The sequence below is a fragment of the Cynocephalus volans genome, chromosome 2 (assembly GCF_027409185.1).
Source record: "Cynocephalus volans isolate mCynVol1 chromosome 2, mCynVol1.pri, whole genome shotgun sequence".
Classification (NCBI taxonomy): domain Eukaryota; kingdom Metazoa; phylum Chordata; class Mammalia; order Dermoptera; family Cynocephalidae; genus Cynocephalus; species Cynocephalus volans.
In genome coordinates this window covers 82,891,964-82,905,252 of record NC_084461.1, presented here as the reverse complement: position 1 = coordinate 82,905,252, position 13,289 = coordinate 82,891,964, and the positions used below count along the sequence as shown (strand labels likewise).

Sequence of the window (13,289 nt, the reverse complement as noted above, 5' to 3'; positions counted from 1 at the left end):
CATGATCTCCTAAACTAGGTTATAAACAGCCTTGCAGCTTCTGCTAGGGTCTCATCCTCCGGGGGAGACAGCCCCCACGTAAGAACTCTAACTACCCTGTAGTTCAACTGTAATGCTGTGAGGAATCCCAAATTGGCCATGTGGACAGAGAAAGAGATACCAGCCTCTACTTCTTCCAACCATTCCAGCTGAGGAGCCAAATAAATACTTGAGTCAAGAAGCCACCTTAGATATCCAACTCAATTAGTCCTTCAGATTATGCTAGCCCCAGCCATCATCTGACTGCAACCATATGAGAGGTCTCAAGCAAGAACGCCAAGCTCAGTTGAGCACAGGCAACCTCAAGAACCACAAGCAACAGCAATGAATTGTTTTAAGCCCTGAATTTTGGGGTGGTCTGCAATGTATCAAAAGATAAGTGAAACAGATGCAAAAAATCAACTAAACATGGCATTAAATCTCAACCTAGAACAAGTTTTATTAAACACATATAATGGTGGATTTCATGATTCATTGCCCAGAATAAATCATTTGGCCAGATATATAAGATAAAATGTTTTGGGTTTTTTTTTTTTTTTTTTAAATATAAACTTTTTAATAAAATAAATTCTAATATATATATATATATATATATATGAAGGTAGTTCATGGAAAAATGGAATTAAAAGATAATACAGATCTTTTTATGAACTTTTTTAAGACCCCATACACACACACACACACATATATGTACACCATACGTATGCATATATATATATACACATAAATATGCATCTATTTCTGGATTCTCTATCTGTATTACCAATTTAATCAATTTTTTATATAATGATGCCATCCTATTTTGATTACAGTAACTTTATAATATGTTTTAACAATTGGTAAGGAAAAGTACTTATGATTATTATTCTAATTTTATAAAATCTTGTTTATATTTATTTATTTTTTTCTTCCAAATTTTATTTTATTTTGTCAATATACAATGTGGTTGATTATTGTGGCCAGATATATATGATAAAATGTTAATGAAACTTTTTATTCTCAAATAAAGTTATTTAATTCTGTAACTTTTGAGGTAACATTCTGATCAGGAACATTGGTCCACACAGATTGTTAGGCTTTCTAAAGATATTAACATCAGTGCAAAGCCAGTAATATTTGTCTTGAGTAACTCTGCTGTCTGCCTAACAATTAGTCATAGCAAAGTAAGCTTCTGAATAGATTTATTAGGCAGCAGAATCTTTAAGAATCCAGAAACCTGAAATATTTCCCAACATAATAGTAGAAAATGTAGTTCTACCTCTGAGCCAATCTAAACTTCTATTGGCATATTTCCAACAGCTTGGGGAACACAGGACTTCATTCTACCAGAGGAGAGAAGTAATTGCTTTTGTACATGCACTATACATTTCTGGGAGTTAATTGGTTGTTGGTGGTGAGGAAAGAGGTGGGGAAAGAAGCCATAATACATCTCCAGAAGAGAGAAGATTATTAGTGTCAAGATTAGATTACTAGATTTAAGGAGACTATGTCATATCTATTTTTTTTCTTCAAGGGAAGGTAGATTGGATTTCTATTTTATTCCTGATTCCCCCTCTTTTCCTTATTCATATTTCCTGTCTGTCATTGAAAATAGTTTTCTCTCAGACATTTTGTTTACAAGTATATTTAAGTTACTATTTTATCTAGAATTTGCAATAGTTTGACTTGGCATGGGTTTATGTTTACCTTGGGATAATGAACAAAGTATTTTGCTAACAAATAAATACAATAAAAAAGACTAAGAAGGGTTTATTTCACAATAGTTAAGATCAAAACATTTGTATGGTCTTAAACATTAATTGTGTGTATACAAACATGTACCACTAATCTGCAAGCAAATCTTACCTATTCACTAGGGATTCAACTTTAAAACACTTATTAATTACTTCAACTCACCAAAGGAATAAAAAGAAATTTCCTCTTAAATATTCACCAAGTAGGGCCACTGGGGTCTACAGACAGAGGCTCCTTGAGGCCAGAGATAGTGTCCTGGAACCTGAACATGTAGACTAGACCTTAGGAGGCATTCCAAAAATGTTTACTGAATGAATTAATTAATAGTTCATACTTCAGTGACTTCAGTTTAGGGGTTTGTGTAAAAAAGAGAACTCAAATGGTAGTTCACTGGCCAAATTCAGCCCACAGTTTTGCCTGGTTCAGCGTACATATTGTTATATTTTATTTTGTTTTGTTTAAAAGGTAATAAATTCATTCTGTTCAAAATCTTTTGTGTGTGTGTGTGTGTGTGTGTGTGTGTCTTTTTGTGACCGGTAAGGGGATCACAACCCTTGGCTTGGTGTCGCCCGCACCATGCTCAGCCAGTGAGTGCACCGGCCATCCCTATATAGGATCCGAACCCGCGGCGGCGGGAGTGCCGCTGCACTCCCAAGCGCTGCACTCTCCCAAGTGCGCCACGGGGCCGGCCCTGTTCAAAATCTTTTTAAAAATGCTATACTGTGCAGTGAAAAGTCTCACTCCAAATTCTGTGTCTTATCTCCCCATCTTCCCCAACTTCTCTCAAAATAATCCCTTTTATTAGTTTCCTGTGTATTCTTCTAGAGTCTTTTTAGGCAGATTTTAAGAAAATATGCATTGACAGTTGCTGTAGATTAGATGTCTACCCACCCAACAACCTCATTGAGGCTTAAATCCCCACTGTAACTTTTGAGAGTGGGAAATCCTATTATGGTAATTGATAGGTAGGGTCTTGAAGTTGATAGATTATAGTACCATGCCATAGCGAATGGGTTAAAAATGGTGGTCATGGCTGTGGTTCTGAGGGCTTTAAAAGAAGAGCATGTGAGAGGTTAGTCTCCCTCTCCTCCACCATTTTCTGCCAGGTAAGACCCCTGCATTGCTGTAAATCCACCAAAGAAGACTCAACAAATGTGTTCCCTGGACTTTGGACTTCCCAATCTCTGAAACTGTAAGCAATAAATTTTGTTTTCATATAAATCACCCAGTTTCAGGTATTTCGTTATAAGCAACAGAAATGAACTAATAAGTTGATGCCAGAAAAGTGGGGTGTTGCTTATCACAAATACATGAAAATGTGGAAGCAGCTTTGGAACTGGGTGTTGAGGAAAGACTGGAAGAATTTGAAGGAACAGGCTAGAAAAAGCCTAGATATTGGTGAAAGTTTAGAAGACAAGAAAACCAGGGAAAGTTTGGAATGTTTTAGAGACTGGTTAAATGGTAGTGACCAGAATGCTTATGGAAACATGGACTATAAAGACCATTCTAAAGCGATCTCAGATAGAAATAAGAAGGAGTTTATTGGAAACTGGAGCAAAGATCACCCTTGCTATGAACTGGGAAGGAACTTGGCTGCATTCTGTTTATGCCCCAAAATTTTATGGAATGTGGAACTTCAAAGTGCTGACCCAGGGTATTTGGTGGAAGAAATTTCTAAGCAGCAAAGCATAAGGAAGATGTATGGCCACTTGTAACAGCCTACGCTGAGTTATGGCAGCAAAGGCATGACATAAAGCCTTTTAAAAAGAAATTTTAAAAGAAAAAAGAATTTTAAAAGAAAGCAGAGCATGAAGATTTAGAAATTTTGCAGCCTGGCCATTTGGTAGAGAAGCAGAGAGCATTTCAGAAGAAAAATGTAGTAACGCAGACCAGGGAACCTTTGCTAAAGAGATGAGTACAGAAGGAAGGGAAGAGAAGGGAAAAAAGACCTTAAAGGCATTTCAGAGATCTTGGAGGCTGTGTCTTCCATTACAGGCCCAGAGGCCTAGAGAGACCGAATGGTCTTGGAGAACAGGCATCAGGCACCCTCCTTGGGCTCACTGCCCAGGGCCACCTGAGGAAGCTGCTTCTAGCACCAGCACCCCAGCTGCTTTGGCTGCTCCAGCTGTGGCTAATTTGGCCCCAGGTTTGGCTGGACCTGCAGCTTTGGAAAATATAAGCCGGAAGACTTGCCAGTTTCCATGTGGTATGAAGTCTCCAGGCTCACAGAATGCTAGAGTTGTGGAGGCTTGGGGGCCTCCACCCCAATTTCAAAGGATGTACGGAAAAGTCTGGGGACCTAGGAAGAGATTTGTCACAAGGGTGGATTCACTGCATAGAGCCTTCACTAGAGCAATGCTGAGCAAAAATGTGGGGTCAGAGTTGCAGTAGAATAAAACCACGAGCACCTTGTTAAGTGGAGCTGTGGAAGCAGGACCTCCATGGATACCCCATAATTGTACAGCTAACAGTGTGCAACACCAGCCCACAAGAGCTAAAACATCACCTGAGACCAAGAAAGCCATAGAAGTGGAGCTGCCTGAGGACCTAGGGACTCAACCCCCATACCAGAGGATGTGGAACATGGAGTCAAGGTACATGATTCACCAGCTTTGAGATTTAATCCCTGCCCTGCTGGGTTTTAGACTTGCTTTGGACCTGTTACCCCTTTCTTTTGGCCTTTTGGAATAAGAATATGGACCCTATGCTTGTCCCACCATTGCATCTTGGAAATAGATAACTTGTTTTTGATTTCACAGATGGGGCTTTGATCTTTGGACTTTTGAGTTGAAACAAATTAAGACTTTGTGGACAAAATGAACGTATTTGTTTGTGAAAAGGACATGAGTTTGGGGGGGTCAGGGGAGGAATGATGTAGATTGGATGCCCCCTCAATCTCATTGAGGCTTAAATCCCCACTCTAACTGTTGAGGGTGGGAAATCCTATCACAGTAATTGAAAGGTGGGGCCTTGAAGAGGTGATTAGACTGTAGGACCGTGCTGTAGTGAATGGATTAAAAATGGTGGTCAGAGGTGTGGTTCTGAGAGCTTTGAAAGAAGGGCACATGAGAAGCTCTCTCTCTCTGCTCTGCCATTTTCTGCCATGTGAGACCCCTGGGTCACTGATGCCACTATGAAAACCCTCACCAGATGGGTTGGACTTCGGACTTTCCAGCCTCAGAAACCATAAGCAGTAAATTTTTTATTTACTTATAAATCACCCAGTTCCAGGTATTTTGTTATAAGCAAAAGAAATGGACTAATACAGTAGTCTTATTTACCCCTTTTTTACACAAAGGTGAAATATTATACACCATGCTTTTTATCTTGCTTTTTTTCACTGAAAAATATACTTGGAGATCTTCTTCCTTACCATCTTAAACCAGTTAATTACACTCATTGCTTTTCATGCCCGGCTGTGATAGGCATTTGAGTTACTTCTGGAGTGATACTGTCAAAGGCAGAGCGAGAGAAAAGATGTTTTGCCTAGTTCACCACACTGAAGCAGCTAAGCAATTATGGGGAAGCCACTGCATAGTAAGATGTCTTAAGTATAGTGGGCACATTCTACATACAAGTTACAGTGAATAAACTGCAAGTACAGTTGACCCTTGAATAACACAGGTTGGATCTTCAATAGTCCACTTACATGCAAGTTTTTTTCCAATAAACATATTAGAAAAGTTTTTGGAGATTTGCAACAATTTGAAAAAACTTGCAGACAAAACCTATAGCCTAGAAATATTTTTTTAAAAAATCAGAAAAATAAAGAAAAGAAAAAAACGAAAAAAAATCTAGAAAAAGTTAGGTGTGTCATGAATATGTAAAATATATGTAGACACTAGTCTATTTTATCATTTGCTATGTAAGAGATACACAAATCTATTTTTAAGAGTTAAAATATATCAAAGCTTACACAAGCACTTACAGATGGTACATGGAGCCATTCACAGTAGAGAAATGTAAACGAGAGTAAAGATGCAGTATTAAATCATAACTGCATAAAGTTAACTGGAGTACATACTGTACTACTGTAATAATTTTGTAACCACCTTCTGTTGCTATTGCTTGAGTTCAAGTGTGCAGAGTATCCACATAAAACACCGCTAATCATCTCCCAGCAAGCAGTTCTTCTCTCCAGTAAATTGCCTATGGCGTTGAAAAGTGATCTCTTGCGGTTCTCGCATATTTTTCACCATGTTTAGTGTAATACCGTAAACGCTGAAAAACCCCATGGGACCCATACGAAATGCCACTAGCAATGCTGGAAGTGCTCTGAAGAAGCAGAGAAAAGTCAATACAAGAAAAGGTTGAATTGCTTCATATGTACCACTGATTGAGGTCTGCAGCTGCGGTTGCCCACCATTTCCAGATAAACGAATCCAGGCAAGGACAATTGTGAAAAAAAAAAAGAAAAGGAAATTTGCAAAGCCATCGCTGCAACTATAAAAACTTAATGACCAACTTTCGAAAGTCTCACTCCGCAGTCAAAATTATTAATCATTTATTCACTGATTTACAAGCATTAGTTTAGCTCTTGTATGCCTGGCACTATACTTAGAACTAAGGCTTTTCTCTTGCATCTACTAAACATGGACAGGTGTGTATTGATTCCTCTATTTTAAGGAAAAACAAACTGCGATAGTCAGATTTGGATCATGCTCTTCCAAGGGTAGAGTCAGGAGCTAAAATTTGAACTGATGTTTCTGGCTCCCAAGTTCAACATCTTTTTGTCATTGCCTCAAATGATAGCCAATGTCTACTTGAAAGACTAAGGAATATTCAAAATGAACTCAAATGACACAACTTCTCCTGAGTGCATTTTGGCTTCAACCCTAGTTGCTGAGTGCTCTGCATACAACCCCATTTGTGGCAGCCAGTCTCCAAGCTGGCTCCTGGTGTCCCTGACTCCTGGTACACACGCTCTGGGATTCCTCCTCCCACATCATATCAAGATTGGTCTATATGACGAGTAAAATACAGCATAAGTGGTGGTATGTGACTTCAAAGACTAGGTAATGTTCTCTGAGAGAAGCCAGTTATCACATGGTGAGGGCACTCAACTAGCCCTGTAGAGAGGCCCACCTCATGAGAAATTGCCAACAGTCATGGAAATGAGCCATACTGGAAGTAGTTCCTTCAGCCCCAGTCAAACTTTCAGATGAATGCAGCCCCAGCTGGTATCTTGAGTGCAAACTCATGAGACATTCTGTGCCAAAGACCCCCAGCTTAACCTGCTCCCAAATTCCTGATCCACAGAAACTATGAGAAAATACATGTTTGTTGTTGTAAGCCACAAACTGTTGTGGTAATCCGTTACACATAAAAATATAACTAGCACAGGCTTCTATCATACAGATGAAAAAACAAAACAAAAAACAGTAGACATTTGCCTCTGCTGTGATGTACATTGATAAAGACCATAGTCCCTTGAGAATGGAAAAAAAAACAAGATTTTTATTACACTTTCCAAACATTATTAACTTTTTACTTTGCTTTATTAAGGACTGGTGATGAAAATAGAAAAAAAAAAAAGCAGGGCAAGTTTACTTCAACTATAAGGAGAGGAAACGTATCTTTATGAATTTGATGTTTGAAACAGTATAACTACCAAGTGTAATCTACCAAGTGAGCAGAAGAAATAGTTTTTTAAATTGAGCTCAGTGCTATTGCCATAGTCTGACATACAGCCTCAGATTATAAATTTCTTCTGCAGGCTAAAGATGAAGCACATGTTTGCTCATTGGTCCATTAAATAGAAAACAAGGACCATATGTTAATTACAACCGGAAGACCTGAAGAGAGAAAATAAATGGAAATGAATTTCTGTCCAAGGTAGAGTTTTTTCCTTTTTTTTTTCCCCCCTTTGGTCATGTTCTGAGAAAAGAAAGGAAGCCTATAATTAGGTCTGAAGAAAGTTTGTTTAGATTTCATTATTTTCTGATCATCAATATATAAATATTTCCAAGAAAAATATTAACAACTAAGTGAAAATATGATAAAAAGATCATAACTACATGATAAATAAGTTTTCAGTGTGCTAGAGTGATAGCAAATATTATCATGGCACACTCATTTGGGCTTTATTTTTGCCAAGCATTTTATAATTATTTTTATCTACAACCCATCAAAGCAACAAAGTATATAATAGGTTAATACTCTAACACAATTTCTAAGTGAGGAAACAAACTGGCAAGATTAAGTGCATAAATGGTTTTTGTAAGCATTATGGCTAAAGCTAGGTAATATTACCTAGCTCTCGGGCACCTGCCTTTACTGTTAAGTCCCAGATTGGTATGGGGTTGAAGGGGAGAAGAGGTGGTGAAGAGTACCACTTAAAAGTAACTTCTTCCCCCTTACCCTCATCACCAGGCATTTGGTGTTCTTAAGCTCTCTGCTGTCTGCAATAAACCATTTCAAGGGACTACAAATAATGTTGCTTTTTGTTTGTCCTTATGGCCTAACTCCAAGCTGTCCACAATCCCATCCTACCAATTATTACCCTAAACAAGGCTGATCAGGATGAGCCTCTCCAGGCCACTGTCCAATAGGCAGGTCAATTGAACGCTGTCCGGTAAATTCCATGTGCACCAGAGAAGCAGTTCCCCAGGGTCTACCCCTAATATTTGCAGGGCTGGGGCAAGAATACAAATGGAGGCCCATATTTATAAGTTATAAATCAGGCTAACAAATTGCTCGCTAAAATATGTCCTGTCATCCAATCTTGACAAATAACTTCATAGCAACAAAATTTTTCAAATATGTGTAAGAATATATATAGGTTTTATATGACTTAAAGTCAGCAAAATAACAGACTGCTGAATTTAATTATTATTGCACCTATCTGAGTGGTGTGTTGATGCATAGTGATATTTGGATGAGTAATATAGACATTTATAATTCATAAAATACTATATATTTATTTTATAAAATGTATTCTTCTTGGCTTTGGTTCACCAAAATTACCACTTATGTTGCTATAATCAAGATTTTCACATAATTTGAGTTCTACTGACAGGAAAATGTCAAATTAGACAACCTTTCTTGGGTCAAAATTATTATATAGTTTTTATTAATTGCATTTAGAGAAATTTAGCTCTGCTGAGATAGCAGCAACTGAAATTGTCAATAAAATTCTTAAAGCAATACTTAGTTCAAAAGAGAACATTAATTTCACATACCATGCTCAAACATCATAATGGGTTTGCATATGATAAATTATAATCCCCAAAACTACTACAAAGTATTTTAATTTCATCATATACATTGCTGTTATTTGTGATTTCCATGATCTAAGACATTATCTGGATTCATTCAGTATTTCTTAACTCTTCTGCTTTCATACTTTTTCAATTTGGGAATATTATAAAAAATTTAAAACAGAAGTATGTTGTTCAATTTGTTCAAATCTTTCTTTGGTTCAGAATATACCTTGATCTCTAATGGCCAGAAAATAGACTTTATAGAAATTAGTTTTGGGGATTTTATTATATGAATCTTCTTCTTCATAGTCATGTGAACATGTTTATTTCTTCTTTGAATTCTCCTTACTATAGAATCATTTGTTTCACTATTTTTTTATCCACCTTAAATTTTTGGTCATTCTTTCAACAAACTTAAAAATTATTTTGATAAATCCTAGACATTTTCCATCAAGCTCTGTAAATATTGATTGTGCTGTTGTGTCATAAAAGACATTATTCAGCTTGGCTGAATATTGAACATATAAAATTCTATAAAGAACATGATGCCCATGTACTAGTTTGGCATTTATTTTTATTTGTTGAATACTATCAGTTGTTTGCTATTTGACCTTTTTTCAATTCTCATAATTACATCTGCACTTTTTTGTGTGCCAAGGATATTTCATGATATTTTAATTGAGATTTTAAGTGTTTCCTCTCACAAATACATTCATTGGCTGAAGTCTGTCTTGAAGATTGGTTGTGAAACATGTAGCAGTGATAACAAATTTTTTAAATAGAATATTAAAGCCAATTTCTATAATCTCTTTCTATTTGGAAGAATTTGGAATAAAATAACATATAAAATTTCTGCCATGTTTATGCAATAGAAAATTATAATCATTAATTTGAATTGAAATGTGTTTTATAGCAATCTTCTCACACTGTCAGAAGGATGTGGTGTCTCCATTTCTAAGATCATCCAGTCAAATGCTCTAGAGGATTTCTTCCCCAATTTGCTAATTTCAAGACCATTAGTACTGTAGATTGGATGCCGCCCCCGCAACCTCATTGAAGCTTAAATCGGACTGTTACTGTTGAGGCTGGGAAATCCTACTATGGTAATTGAGAGGTGGGGCCTTGGAGCCCGTGGTGCACTCGGGAGAGTGCGGCGCTGGGAGCGCAGCGACGCTCCCGCCGCGGGTTCGGATCCTACATAGGAATGGCGGGTGCACTCACTGGCTGAGTGCCGGTCACGAAAAAGACAAAAGAAAAAAAAAAAAAGAACGAAAGAAAGGTGGGTCCTTGAAGAGGGGGTTAGATTGCAGCACAATGCCATAGTGAACGGATTAATAATGGTGGTCAGGAGCGTGGTTCTGAGGGCTTTAAGAGAAGAGCACATGAGAAGTTCTCTCTCTCTGCTGTGCCATTTTCTGCCATGTGAGACCCCTGGGTCACTGTCACCACCACCAAGACCCACACCAGACGTGTTCCGTGGACTTTGGACTTCCCAGTTTCTGAAACTGTAAGCAGTAAATTTAATTTTCTTTATAAAATACCCAGTTCTGTGTATTTTGTTATAAGCAACAGAAATGGAGTAATACAATTAGTTTCTCCATCTTCTAACAAGTAGGTCAGAGTTGCTTTTCTTGTTTCTAGGTTGTAAAATTGATACAAAATTATCTTTTTCATTCTCATGGTTTTGATCAGTACTTAAATCTTCATTTAATAAAGAACATAAAGTTGCAAAAGTTTTTTGTCTGACTCATTGAAATTGTGAATTTGATGAGAATAATATTCTTCATTTGCATCATTTTGATCAGTAGTTAAATCTTTACTAAATAAAAAGTTATGATCTTGTTTGCAAATTCTATGAGGGTCATGCTCGACAGAAATCTGTTTACTTTTATTGTTTACAGATTTTTGTTTTTCACTTAAATGGTTCCTTTCTTTGAAAATTTTGTTTCTTTTTTCTTTCCACCTTTTTATTCTTTTCTGAATTATGATTTTAAATTCTCTATTTCTATCACAACTTTATATTTCCTCACTGGCCCTTATTCTCAATGATCTAAAATATTAAAAAGTAAAAAGTAGCTGTACAAAGGGTAGAAATTTTGAATATATTTTATTTTAAAATGCAAATAAATTTAAAATGCAGAAAAATAAGAGCTTTTCATTTATTAACAGTTATTTCTCTTCTAAGATATGTAAAGCTATTAAAATAAATAGGCAAAATACAAACTATAATAAATATCAATTTATAAAGAAAAATTAAATAATGCTGTAATTTTAATTTTAGTTTTAAAAATTTAATTAATCTATAAACATTTTTATAAAAATAAAACTATTTGCATTTCTAGCATTCAATGTCCATCTAGTTGCCAGTATTAAAAACTGGTATTACACTTTAAGCATATTACATCTAGACATAGATGCATACAAATTTAAGAGTAATATGAATTGTTTAATATTGCAAAACATTCCTAAGCTAGTATATCCAACAACTGCAAATACCGAGCATATCTGGAGTAATTCCAGAGCCATAAATGGGTTTATATAAAGAGAAACAAGAAAATGGATGCTCAGCACCAGAGGGAAATGAAACTTCATTATGCAAATACCTATTGCATTCATATTATAAGAAGGATTTGACAAGTTAATTAATTTATCTTTTCTCTTACCTAAGTGCTTCTGCCATTTAAGTCCTCCCTGGACTCTGAAGCATTCTCCTTTTCTCATGCTGGAGGTAACATAATCCACAATACAACCGGCCCTTCATATCTGTGAATTTCTCATCTGTGGATTCAACCAAGATGGAGTGTAAAATATTCAGGGAAAAAAAAGAATAGTTGCTTTCGTACTGAACATATACAGACTTTTTTCTTGTCATTATTCCCTAAACAATACAATATAACAACTATTTACATAGCATTTACATTGTATTAGGTATTATAAGTAACCTAGAGATGATTTAACATATAAGGAAGGATATGCATGGGTCATATATATGCAAATAGTACCTCGTTTTATATAAGGGACTTCAGGATCCCTGGATTTTGGTATCTGAGGGGGGTCCTGGAACTACCTCCCTGCGGATAGTGAGAGACAACTGTACTTCATAGCATTCGGAAACTATTGCCTTTTATTTCCAGTAGGCAGATTAAAGGATGTGGAAAAGACTTTCCCTGGGGCCTGATGAATGTTAGTCACAAGGGTGAATGTTTCAAGACAGCAGGGCCTATGATATTTTAGTTATTTTTTAAATGTGTTATGTATGAGGTCCCCTCATAAATTTCATGGAAAGATTTATATTATCTTCCAATTCTATTTTTCCACAAACATTTTAAAGTATCCTTATATATTTGTGAAGAACAGGGCCCAGAGCCTCCACCTCCCAGATCTAAGTGTGGTACTGAGCTCACCTGTCTACACTTCCCTCTCATCTTTCTGAGTCCACTGTCTCAGTGCACAACAAAATTACTGACCCACCATAGCCCAGTTTAAGGCTGTACTGATTAATTTACTCTCTCAGCCACTCCATGATTTGTTAGAATTTGAACTGAAAAAGTTCTTCAGACTCTTGCAAGTTGTGAAACTTTATTGGCAAGGGGAGCAGAAGCCCCTCTAGTAAGGATGGGCCATCAAACTTTTGTACATGCTGTTTCCACTGCCTGGAAAACTATGATCTCCTCTCTTCAGCTACTTAACTCTTATTTAGGTCTTAGCTTGGGTGTAACTTCCACAGAAAAGCCTTCCTAGAAACCCTAATTAGTTCAAATTCTCCTTGTTTATGTTCCTACAGCATCTTGTTCTATTTAATGGAGCAATGATTTTGCCTTTATTTCTGTGATGTGATTAGTATTTGTCTCCCTACATAGAGAGGAATTGACATGAGGATCATGTCTGCATGTGTTTTGGCTCACCATTCTATCCCCAGAGCTTAGCCCATGTTTTGCACATAGAAGATCTGCAAGATAATTAATTAATTAATACGACTTGCTGTGGACTAAATGTTTGTGTCCCCTCCAAATTCATATGTTGAAGCCTCATCTCCCATGTGATGGTATTTGGAGGTGGGGACTTTGTGAGGTGATTAGGTCATCAGGATAGAGGCCTCATAAAGGGGACTACTGCCCTTATAAGAAGAGAAATGACAGAGCATCCTCCCTTCCCCCCATGCCCCCACCATGTGAGAAAACCTAGAAGGAGGCACTTATCAAACTGGACCATGCTGGTACCCCTGAACTCAGACTTCTGGCCTCTAGAACTGTGAGAAACAAATGTTTGTTGTTTAAGCCACCCAGAATATGGTGTATTATAGCAGCCTGAGCT

The 13,289-nt window shown here is 36.9% G+C and overlaps 1 long non-coding RNA gene across 1 annotated transcript in view; it reads right to left on the bottom strand.

Annotated features, from left to right (window-relative positions):
* LOC134369384 (uncharacterized) overlaps positions 1–11,745 on the bottom strand; it is a 138,737-nt gene extending 126,992 nt beyond the window's left edge. The window contains exon 1 of the long non-coding RNA XR_010022617.1: positions 11,639–11,745. This is a non-coding gene — a long non-coding RNA (uncharacterized LOC134369384). The remainder of the gene's footprint in view (positions 1–11,638) is intronic.
* Positions 11,746–13,289: the final 1,544 nt, after the last annotated feature.